Consider the following 7,986-nt stretch of genomic DNA (forward strand, 5'->3'; position numbering starts at 1 on the left):
GAGAAACACATGCCCGCAGAGTGATTTACAAGCCACTGGGTCTGGGACCCGCAGTCAGCCATGTGGGGACTGGCAACGTAACTACTATACCATCTGCTGGCCCAATTCTGAATTTCTAAAAATCATAATTATTAAAAAGTAAACAGAACTCAAGTCTTAATGTAGAATCAGATCATTTCAGATTTTTAAGAATTTGAAACTGTATACCAAATAAAAAAGTAACTTTTAGAAAAACTAGTGAAATCCTAATCTCAGCATGCCATCTTGCTAGATTTTAATCACGTAAATCATTTCCTGGGCCAGCCCCACAGAGCCAACCAATCTTTCCATCCTTGGCCCAGCAGCTTGAAAAACACACTGGGCATATGTACTTATGTGCCCAAATTCTGACAGGAGAAATGGAAGAGGGATTAAGAGAACACTATATTCCTTTCTGGGGGGTGCTTTCTCCCCGTTCTAGAATTCAGGTGCACCCAGTATTAAAAAAAGTCAACTAGTTGAGTCAATTAACATTAAAAAAAGTAACATTTGTGATTTGAGAGGAATAGGAGGAGTACCATCACATCAATGAAATACTTAAAGGTGAAACAGATTTGTTTCTAGTAAAGGCCCTAACTACAGATCTCATTTATCTGTTCCAAAAATAACTTTGTTTCCTAGGACAGATAGTATTAGGGAAGACTTCTCATTATAGAGATATTTTAGACACCTTTTAACCTGTGTGACTTTAAGCTTTAATTGCTCACTCATATTGAAATTAAAGGGGCTTTAATCTAGAAAAACAACACACAAAAAAGAAACCTTAAAACAGTACTGAGGCTCAGTATTATTCACACTTGCACAAAGGCCATATATATGAAACTATTTACTTGAAAAGCAAAATTTTGCGAACTACTTTAAAAAGTTTTTAATAAGCAATTACAGGGACTAGCAGATGGTGTAATGGTTTTGTCACTGGACTCCCACATGGCTGACTATGGTTCAAGTCCCAGATTCAGAGGCTTGAAACACACTGGGTGCATGTAAGTGCATGCCCAAAATCCAGAGAGGAGAATGGAAGAGAAGGGACTATGGCATGGCCATCCCTCCAGCCCTACCCCAGGAGGTGATTTTTTGCTTTTTGTCTCTTTGTCTCTCTCTGTCTCTCTGACAAGCACACGTACCCTACAGCAGAAATATTCTCCAAAAAAATAAAATAAGCAATTACAGTATTCTCCCATGCATTCTACAGTTTCAGTTACTCACAGGGCAGTATAAGATATATTGAAAGACCACACTTATATAAATTTTATTACAGTATATTTACTGTTTTTTATCTTAGTGTGCCTACTTTATAAATTAAACTTTATCATAGATATGTATTTATGAAAAACAGTATATATGTTTCAGGCAGCCACTGGGAGTCTTGGAATATATCCCTGTGAATAAGGAACTACAGTTAGTCTAACCACAAAGTTTCACACAGTAGTCCTTAAAAAATTAGTCACCTTCGGCCAGCCTGTGGTCTGGTGGTGATTCTAGTCCCAGACCCAGTGGCTTGTAAATCATGCTGCAGGCATGGATCCCACATGGCTGACTGCACGGTCTGAGTCCCAGATCCCACAGCTTGAAAAAATGCTGGGGGCGGGAACCAGCAGTTAGCGCAATGGCTATGTCGCTGGACTCCCACGTAGTCAACCGCGGTTCGTGTCCCGGACCCAGTGGCTTAAAACTCACGCCGGGCGCGTGTGTGTGCGTGCCCAAGATCCCGAGAGGAGAATGGAGGAGAAGGGACTGCGGTGTGACCACCCCTTCTGGGGGGTGATTTCTCGCTTTCTGTCTCTATGTCTCTGTCTGGCGAGCGCACGCGCCCTATAGCGAAAATCTCTCCAAAAAAAAAGAAAGAAAAAAAAAATGCTGGGTGTGTACATGTATGCCCAAAATCCCAAAAGGAAGGAGATGGAGAAGTGCATGACCATGCCCCCACGGAGTCTCTATCTCTAGATTTTCTAGAAGGATATACAGTAAAAATAAAGATTGTCTGAGGAGGTTAAGCAGAATGGTGAAAAACAGATAATGGACTCTGAATTTTTTCTTTTAGCCTTTCAGATGTTTTGCTCTATGTACATGCTTTCTCTTCAAAATGTAAAAGAATTTGTTTTTGGAGAGGTTTTTGTCTTAGATTGAGTACTCTTGTGGGTGGAGGAGAGACAAAAAGTGAGAGGGAAAGTGAGAAATGAACCCTTAGGGTGGATGGCCATGCTGCAATTCTCCATTCTCCTCCTGGGATCTTGGGCATGCAAGCACATGCACCTGCTAAGAGTTTCAACCCACCAGGTCCAGGGACTCAAACCTCAGGCGCCCATGTGAGAATCCAGTGACATGGGACCAGCAGTTAGCATAATGGCTGTGTTGCTGGACTCCCAGGTAGCCGACCACGGTTCAAGTCCCGCACCCAGTGGCTTAAACTCATGCCGGGCACATGTGCGTGCGTGCCCAAGATCCCGAGAGGAGAATGGAGAAGGGATTGCAGCGGGGTCTTGGGGCCTTCCCCCCGGGGGGGGGGTGACTTCTTGCTTTCTGTCTCTCTGTCACTCTCTGTCTTTCTGGCGAGCACACCGCCCTATAGCAAAAACCTCTCCCTCACCCCCCACCAAAAAAAGAATCCAGTGACACCCCCACACTGGCCCCAATATGTTTTGTTTTCAAATGAACTTATGGGTGGAATAAGAGACCAACTTTATCTTTAAGCTCACACATTGATTTATACAGAATCTACTAAGCAGTAACAACAAATCATGGTTTAGAATAACAACTCTCCTAAAATTTTGTTCAAGGGCCAAACCCATGGTCTAGTTATCAAGAAGCCAGATCCCACAAAGCCAGTCACGCAATTTGAGTTCTGGCCCCAGCAGCTTAAAAGACAGCAGGGACATGTACATGCATGCCCCAAATCCCAATACTATGAACAAATGAAGGAGAGATTACGGCACAACCATGCCCCATTGAGCAGTGCTTTCTCCTTCTCCCTCACTCTGGCTTTTTGTTATCTTTCTCTAGTGAGCACAGGCACCCTCTGGTAAATTGAAAAAAAAAAAAAAAAAAAAAAAAAAAAAACACAAGAAAGTTTAAGACTAAGGCTCATTGAGTCAGTCAACTAAAACTTCATTACCTACTATATGAGAAGGATTATTCCAGACATTACTGAGCAACACTCAGGTCACCCAAGAGTCCCTGCCTTGGAACCAGCAGTTAGCGTAATGGCTATGTCGCTGGACTCCCACGTAGTCGACCGCGGTTCGTGTCCCGGACCCAGTGGCTTAAAACTCACGCCGGGCGCGTGTGCGTGCGAGCCCAAGATCCCGAGAGGAGAATGGAGAAGGGATTGCGGTGTGACCATCCCCCCTGGGGGGTGATTTCTCGCTTTCTGTCTCTGTCTCTCTCTTTCTGTCTGGTGAGCGCACGCGCCCTATAGCAAAAAACCTCTCAAAAAAAAAGAAAAACAAAAAAGAGTCCCTGCCTTCATGGAGTTTTCATGGGAAGAAAAAAATAAAATAAAATAAACAGTAAACAATGTAACTCTGAACATGTGGTAAGTGCTATACAGGCAGAGGCAGCTATATATATATGAAAGAGGAACATGAAAGACAAAAAAGAAAACTGCAGGGCCAGCGGGTGCTGTGGTAAAGCAGCTGGATCCCACACAGTTGATTTCACAGTTCAAGTCCTGGACCCAGTGCCTTGAAAAACATGCCAAGTGCATGTACATGCAGCATAAAATCCTGAGAGGAGAATGGAGAAGAGATTTCAGAGTGGCCATCCTCTCTGGGAGGTGATTTCTCACTTTTCCCTGCCTTTTTCGGGTTCTCTCTGACAAGCATATGTACCCTATAAAGAAATTTTAAAAAAGAAAAAAAAGAGAGAGAGCGAGCAAAAAGAAAATGGGAAAAGAGTAAGAAGTCCGTGATTCACACAGGACAGTTATAACAGACCTCTTTGAGGATATGACATGTAAGACAAAAAATGAAAAATGCAATAAAGCAAGCAATGCAACTAAGAGGAGGAAAGCCCGGTGACTGGAATAAACATAGCCACTTCTTGTTCAGGATACAGCAAAGCAAGCATGTGGCTGCAGGGAAGTAACCCAAGGAGGGGTATGCTGGAGACAGCTCGAAGGCTGGCAGAGCTCAAGTGCACACTGGGCCCTGTAACTGGGGTAGGGGTGGGTCAAGATTTTATTCCAAGCGTGATGGAAAACCTCTAGAGCTTTTAGCAGTGAAGTAACATGATCTGTATTCTTAAAAGATAACACTAGCTACTGGCTTGGAAGTACACTAATATAGCATACCAGGCAACAAATGATGAAAATGAATGAAGAATTGAGAGAGAAGAAGAAATATGTTTGATTTAGGATTTACTATAATGGTAGAGCCTACAGAATTTGCTACTAGATTGGGTATGGAATATAAGAAACTTGAGTAAACAGAAATTTTTAAAAACCATTCTGTATTCATACAGCTATTTAGAATTGTCAAGATACTTATACGGACATCATGTTACTTCAGAGTAACATGAGATGGGAAAATCACATTGGTCAAGATCCAAGACCTGCCTCTTGCCAGTTTTTCAAACTTTATGAAAGCTGTCTGAATCAGTTTCTAGACAGTAAAACATCATCTAGCTCTGTAAGGATCAAATGGATGAAGAAATCTGCAAGAGCAAAGTAAGTATTATGAGGTAGAGAGCATCAGATTAATAGTTGTCCAAATCAAGCCACCTTATTTTAACATTTTCATTAGAACAGTAACATTGACAATGTAAATCAACATTAAATTTCATCCTGTGAAAGTCAAAAATCACCATTAAATAAATTAATGTCCACCATCTCAGGACAGTACAGTTACTCCCAACCACCATTATATTCCACACGGAACACTGAATAGTGGTTGACAGAAAAGCAATGCTAAAAGTAAATAAATTTTCGGGACCAGCAGTTAGCATAATGGCTATGTCGCAGGACTCCCATGTAGTCGACCACGGTTTGAGTTCCAGACCCAGAGGCTTAAACTCACGCCGGGCACGAGTGTGTGCATGCCCAAGATCCCTAGAGGAGAGAGGAGCACAGAGGACAAGGGATTGCGACATGGCCATCCCCTCTGGGGGGTGATTTCTCGCTTTCTGTCTGTCTTCCTGGCAAGCGCACATGCCTATAGCAAAAATCTCTCTCTCAAAAAAAAAAAAAAGTGAAAAGTAAATAAATTTTCATCACCGATTATAGAACAACCTATATAATCCAAGCATGGGTACTAAAAAAAAACCGTAATATTTTAATCCTTTCTAGGGACTAGAGAAAACATTCCTTTAAAGTTATGAGTATTAGGGGCTGGCAGGTAGCATGGTAGTTGAGGTGCTGGACTCCCACATAGCTCAACATGGTTTAAGTCCTGGACCTCGTGGTTTGCTTTCTCACTTCCCTTTTCTCTCTCTGGTCAAATTAAAAATGATAATAATAACAACAAATAAAATTTTAAAAATATATTTTTTAAAGTTATGAATAACATTAAACTAAAACCACCTAATTTTAACTTTTATAAGATAAAACCCAACCCATTTCATTAGAGAGATGCTACCAATAAGATAAAAAAAAAATTAAGTATGTCAGGAACAGCAGTTAGCGTAATGGCTATGTCGCTGAACTCCCATGTAGTCGACTGCAGTTCGAGTACCGGACCTGGTGGCTTAAACTCACACAGGGCGTGTGTGCACGTGTGCCCAAGATCCCGAGAGGAGAATGGAGGAGAAGGGATTGCGGCGTGGTCATCCCCCCTGGGGGGTGATTTCCCACTTTCTATCTCTCTATCTGGCGAGCACACACGCCCTATAGCAAAAAAAAAAAAAAAAAAAACTGAAAAAAAAAAGTAAAATTAAGATTATAAATTATAGCATGAGTTATTACTATTTTAAACAATAAGGTGTAAATACCTAGTGTAAATTAAAATTGTTTGCCAAGTGAATTGAATTATGAAGACTTCAGCTTACTGTCTCAAACATTTCTGTAAATTTATAAACGTTCCACAGAATGTCTTTTTCCATTCAAGGCTTTCTTACTATTGCAGAATTTCTTCACAAATTAAATAAGAATGGAAAAACACACGTTAAACATTTAGTGCATTCAGTATGTTAGAAAATATCTTAAATGTCCATTCTTATTAAGTACTTAGCCAATAGCCTGAGGTAATAGTAAATAAAAAATAAAAAGAGGCTATCTGTGCACAGCTCTATCATCTCCCATTCCTCATTTTTCAAGTGGGTCCTCAACAAACAAGATCATTGGGGGACTTATGGCTGTATTATAACTAAAATGACATCACAAGAACCTTCCAATGCTTGTGACAATTAGACTTCCTTGGGTAGAATGGGAGCCAAATCCATAATACAACAAATTGTGCACATCGCAGGTTCAGTGTTCACATCTGTTTTACTTCCCTCATACCTAAGAATTTCTACCTTATAAAACATATTTCTCTAAACCAAGCATCTTTAGGTCAGTAACAACCCCCCAACTCAGATTTACACAGGAGAGGGGTAATCTCTTCAAAAAGTTCATGGAAAATATGTATTATGAAGGAACTATGCCTAGATTTCAATTTTTTGCACCAAAATAAACTCATACTTTATTTCTATTTTTTTTCCTATTTTCTACAAACTTTAAAAATCTCCTCATAAGAGGGGGAACCAGCAGTTAGCGTAATGGCTATGTCGCTGGACTCCCCAACCGCGGTTCGTGTCCCGGACCCGGTGGCTTAAAACTCACGCCGGGCGCGTGTGCGTGCGTGCCCAAGATCCCAAGAGGAGAATGGAGGAGAAGGGATTGCGGTGTGACCACCCCCCTGGGGGGTGATTTCTCGCTTTCTGTCTCTATGTCTCTGTCTGGCGAGCGCACGCACCCTACAGTGAAAAATCTCTCCAAAAAAAAAAAAAAAATCTCCCCATAAAAAATGGGGCCGGCAGGGGGCATGGGGGATAAGGGCGCTGGACTCCCACATGGACGACCAAGGTTCGAGTCTTGGACCTGGTGGCTTGCTTTCTCATTTTCTCTCTCTCTCTCTCTCTCTCTCTCTCTCCCCCTTTCTGGTCAAATTAAAAAATAAAATGAATGAATAAATAAAATTAAATAAATAATTACTTTTTAAAAACTCCTCATACTAAATTACAATTGCATGAAGCAATACACATCATTCTTCAAGACCTAACAGATCTTCATTTCGGATGCGTCTCCCCCAGAACTTTAGAACAACCGAGATGAAATACACATTCACCAAATTACATCAGCAAAATGATGCGACAATTGAGTCACTTTAACTGGCACACTGAGCACTACACAGGTTCAACTAATTTCCTTCATAAAAATGGACAAAATTTACGATTTAGTTTTCGTGGATGGTAAGAGCCCATATCTGAAGACCTGACGATATTAGAAGTCGAAACTTTACAAAACCAAGAGGTCGAATTTTTCATAGCTCCATATGTACTTGTCAAAGTATTCTTTAAGAAATGAAGAATGGTTTTAATGGTTTTAATAATTCAATCGCACGAAATCACTCGGCAAAAGATCCCCCTATCTGCAGCCCTCCCCTAGCCTCGTGTTAAACTATTTCCTCGGAACAGAAACTGCTGTGAAACAGTTTGCCAACCAGAGTAAAAATCACTTCGCAGAGATAAGAGCGGAAACGTATTTAGAGGAGATCGCGGAAGCCAGGGCAGCAGGGCGCGGAGCCCCCAGGTCCCGGTCCCCCGCAGCCAGGGGCGAGCATGTGCCATGGGCTGCAGGACACGGCCCTCCCCAAGCCGTCTCCCCGCGGCGCAGGGCCCCTCCTGGCCTCTCCCTCCCGATTCATTCATTCTGCACCCGGGGCTGCCGCACCCCTGCGCCCCTGCCCGGCACAGGAAGGGGCTCCGAGGATGAGCGGCCGAGTCGGGCCACAACCCTCGCCCCGAGGACCAGCC

This window comes from Tupaia chinensis, unplaced genomic scaffold (assembly GCF_000334495.1).
Source record: "Tupaia chinensis unplaced genomic scaffold, TupChi_1.0 Scaffold000423_1, whole genome shotgun sequence".
Lineage (NCBI taxonomy): Eukaryota > Metazoa > Chordata > Mammalia > Scandentia > Tupaiidae > Tupaia > Tupaia belangeri.